This window comes from Rosa rugosa, chromosome 1 (genome assembly GCF_958449725.1).
Source record: "Rosa rugosa chromosome 1, drRosRugo1.1, whole genome shotgun sequence".
NCBI classification, from domain to species: Eukaryota; Viridiplantae; Streptophyta; class Magnoliopsida; order Rosales; family Rosaceae; genus Rosa; species Rosa rugosa.
This window is the reverse complement of record NC_084820.1, coordinates 15,263,925-15,268,282: the sequence shown is the minus strand read 5'-3', so window position 1 is coordinate 15,268,282 and position 4,358 is coordinate 15,263,925. Positions and strand designations below refer to the sequence as shown.

The 4,358-nt window shown below is 39.4% G+C and overlaps 1 long non-coding RNA gene across 2 annotated transcripts; it reads right to left on the bottom strand.

The window, feature by feature from the left end:
- Nucleotides 1–290: 290 nt before the first annotated feature.
- On the bottom strand, nucleotides 291–2,503 carry LOC133727356 (uncharacterized). 2 transcript variants are annotated; one of them, XR_009855134.1, is made up of 4 exons: nucleotides 2,213–2,503; nucleotides 2,074–2,125; nucleotides 1,547–1,607; nucleotides 291–446 (listed from the first exon to the last, which is right to left on the bottom strand). It is a non-coding gene; the product is annotated as an uncharacterized LOC133727356 (long non-coding RNA). The 2 variants fall into 2 exon arrangements; XR_009855135.1 differs by lacking the exon at nucleotides 2,074–2,125.
- Nucleotides 2,504–4,358: the final 1,855 nt, after the last annotated feature.

Here is a 4,358-nt window from a genome sequence, read left to right as displayed (position 1 = left end):
ACTTTCCTTGACTCTTGATAATTCTTCCTGCAATTTCTTATTTTCAAGGGTTAGAGAAAGATTTAAAGAGGATTGATGACAGGACCCGCCCCAGATTTCACCCTGAAATCCGAAGTGGCCCTGCGGGGCCCACTTTAGAAGAGATTCTACCAAAAATTTGGCGGAACTTCCCCTAAAAGTAGGCTACCCAAAACCTGTAGGAAAACATTTACACTTCTAAATCATCCATCCTTAATCTTCTGGAGCCATCTGCTCCCCAAATCACAACTCCAATTTCACAAATATCAGTCTCAACCCAAAAACAATATTAATCCCATAGGTTATCAGAGCAATACTAATCCACTAGGTAACAAAGAAAACAGAAATAGAATGAGTACGCGGAAGCAATGCTGTTGGCTATGCCTCGACTCCATGTACGCCCGACCTCAACTAATTTCGCCTGCAAACTGGGCATTTGAAACCGAAGGGCCCAGGGGAAAAGTATTGAAAAACACGTTAGCGTGAGTGGACAAAAATAAACAAATTAAAACCAAATGTATTTCATACTTTCCCACATTTATTTCTTTAAAAATCCCGATGCATGCAACAATTTAAAGAAACACAACTTTAGTTCAGCTCAAGAAAACCGACTAGCCCCGCTAGCCACAACCAAGCAAATAGGAAAGAACTCTGATACTCAAGAAAATAAGACCAGCCCCGCTGGTTAAGGGAATCGGACTAGACCCCGCTAGCCCAGCAATAATATAATGAGTAGGGGAAGATGATAGCCATACGAATAAGCCACTCAGGCTTGGGTGATAGCCTCCCAGGCTAAAGAACTCCCATAACTCCCGTAATATACCCTTACGCCACTAAGTGTAGCGATAGGATACTGGGCTACAGAATTACTGTCACAGAGATAGTAACCTACGCCACAAAGGCGGAAGGGCTACGGTGATCCCATCACCGCGCCACAAAGGCGAAAAATCAATGCTAGCATGATAAAATCACCCCTCAGTATGGCACAGGGAAACATAACCGAAAATCCAGTAAATCCAAAAATACATAAGGCTTCCCCATCTCTCGCAAATGCATTTCCAACGACGTGTCCCACACGCCAAGAGTATCATCATGATTCGAAACAAAACCAATTCCAAAATCATCATCGAGGCATTCCCAATGCCAAAACCGAAAGTCGATAAACAAACAAGAAATAATTCCATCGAAATCTCATTTCGAAAATCTTTCGGAGATCTCAAATCGGTGAATGAAAAACAAATATGAAATTTCGGAAATCACCTCGGAAAAGAATTCATTGAAAATCACAATATCAGAATTTCAAATAATAATTATAATCAATTTCTGAAAATCAATTCATATTCTCAAAAACAACTCATAAATCCAAATCCGAGCATAATAAGTTCATATCCGAAACTCATGAAAAATCAATGTCAAATTATAATCCAAGACAAAATATCATGTTCGATAAATAAAACGATAATTAAATAAACCAATAATTTCAAAATAAATGCATGCATCATTTACTTAAAAACAAAAGTCCACTCACAGTACTATTGGGCGACCACGCAAACGAATTCCTTCATTTAACCGTAGCTCGCGGCATTGCCCTGTACACAATTATATTTCCGTAAACGACAATCCGATAAAATAATTACGAACCTAAACGAAACCCGAAAATCCCTATCTCCATTACTTCTCAAATTCAACCCAAATCTCTTCCACAACACCAATTCCTCAATTTATATATCCCACAACGAAAACGAAGGAAATCCGACGGCCGGATTTCCCACAATTCAATCACAAAACTTCAAACTTCGGAAATTCACAAATAATTCCAAACCCCTCCAAAATTCACCAAACTTCACATACAAGCTCTACAACAATTCTACAATTTAATGGGCTAAAAACTGAAATTAAAACACTGCCCTACACGCCTCCACGCGCCACCAACAGTGGAAGCGCGTGGGCCCCACGCGCCGGCGGCAACCACCTCCGATGGCCACCAAAATTTGGCAGCACCATCTACTCAACAAACCCAACCTCTTTCTCAACTACAACAAGTTCCAATTTTACCTGGAAGAGCTCCAATTTAGCCGGTGAATATTTTCCAGAAATTCCAAGAACCCTAGAAATTGAAATTGTTAATTCGACCTCTACACTACAAATTGAAATGAAAGACGTTAGGGGAAATGATCTATGTCAAAAACCGAACCTTCGACGCCAATTTGGTGGCCGGAGACTGCCGGAATCGGAAAATATCGGCGTTGACTCAAAACTGCTACAGTGACCGTCCTCTTCTTCTCGTTGCTGCACCTTCCACAGTTCATATTAAGCTACGAAACGAACCCAGAAATGAAGAGAAGGAAGAGAGCTTTCCAACGACATCTTACACGTCAAAATCCGTCGCCGGATGGAGGAGTTATGGCCGGAAGAAGGTGAAGAGGTCGGAGAGGAAGAGAGAATCGGGAAGAGGCTCGGTAAGTTTCCGAAAATGGAAACTTACCACAGTAACTCAGCTATTTATAGAAACTTACTATGAACAGTAACTTTAGTATTTTGGCCATAACTTTCGTATACGAACTCCGATTTTTACATACCACATATGCACGCGCTCGGTTTAACGTCCTCTACAACTTCCATGAAGAACATTTTCTCAAATTTTGACCCGAACAAAAAGTCATATTTTATGGCCCCCTAAAAGTACTGAAACGACAGTAAAAGTGATAGTAAATGTCGTTTACCGTCCTTATGATTAGTAAACCGGTAAATTAAGATACGGGATGTTACAATTGAGCCTTAATTTCAACCTGCAAAACTTTGATTTTGTTAGTAATCTCATCATGCTCATTGTCCTAGTCTTGAGACTTGACCTTACCCTGCAAAACTTTAATCTTATCAACAAGATCAGTACGTTCTTTTTCCCATTCTTTCAAAGATATATCAAATTTTTACTCAATTTTTTCTTTCACACCTCTTAAGGATTCGACTTCCTCTTCAAGTTTATTATTTTTTCTAAGAACAATTCTTGAGGCATTATACAATTGCTTGCATTTTTCATTTGTTTCTTCATCAAGAGTGTCCTCTTCTAAATCAGAAACATCAGATAATTCAGAATCAAAGGAGGAAGTAAGAGCAAGATTTACCTCTTCGACATCAGATTGAGAGCCTTCATCACTGTCACTCCAAGTAGACTTTAAACCCTTGTTTCCAAGCAAATTATACCTCTTGTTGCCACAATCGGCAGCAAGATGTCCAATTCCACCACACTCAAAACATTTAGGCTTGTTAGGAAAAATTTTCGAAGAGTTTGCAGAAGAGTTTTTGGTTTTTTTTTTTAATTTTGAACTCTTTCGTCAACGAAGCTAAATCCACAGACTCATCAACAATATAATCTTTCTTTTTAATGGAGGAAAAAGCAACACTTTTTACCTTTTTTTCAGGCTTGATCCTCATCTCAAAGGTTTTGAGATTACCTATTAGTTCGTTAAGAGAATAGGTGCCCAAGTCTTGAGCTTCCTCAATAGCTGTCTGTTTGGATTGAAACTTTGATGAAAGAGACCTAAGAATTTTCTTGACGATTCGATGCTCTTCAAAAGGATCACCAAGACTGTGACACTGACTTGTCACATTCAGAAGACGAGCATGAAAGTCATCTATTGATTCATCCTCCCCCATTTGCATGTTCTCAAACTCCAAGACAAGACTCTGAAGCTTTTGACCTCTAACCTTTTTATTTCCTTCATAAGTGACCTGAAGAAGATCCCATGCTTGTTTAGCTGTGTCACAATGGCTGATTCTCAGCCTCTCCTTCTTGGATAAAGCTGTGTATAAGGAATTCCGTGCCTTGAAATCACAACTTCTATTCCAAACCTCCTCTTCTGTCCATTCCTTCCTAGGCTTAAGAACTCTTGCAGATGTCCCTTCTAATTTCTTTGAGTCTTCAGCCTTTGTGGGGTGTTCCCATCCAGTTTCAACTATATTCCACATATTTTCATCCTGAGAGTAGAGGAATGCCCTCATCATGATCTTCCATTGTGAGTAATCTTCACCATCAAACAAAGGAGGGCAGTTTATCGAACTGGAGGCTCTGTTATATTCACGTTCCATCATGTACTCGGATCTACTAAAAAGCTTTAGAACCTGCTCTGATGCCAAGTGAAAATACAATGATGAAACGTTTTTCTCGAAAACGGGGATTGCAAGGCACGTATCAATCCTTACTGGGCAGAAACCAAAAATAATACACAGAACACCAGATTTTTTGTTACGCAGTGAAAACCTCAATCATGAGATTAAAAACACTATGAAGCTCTTACTCTTGAGAACCCAAAATAAGAATTAACTTATGATGAAGGATA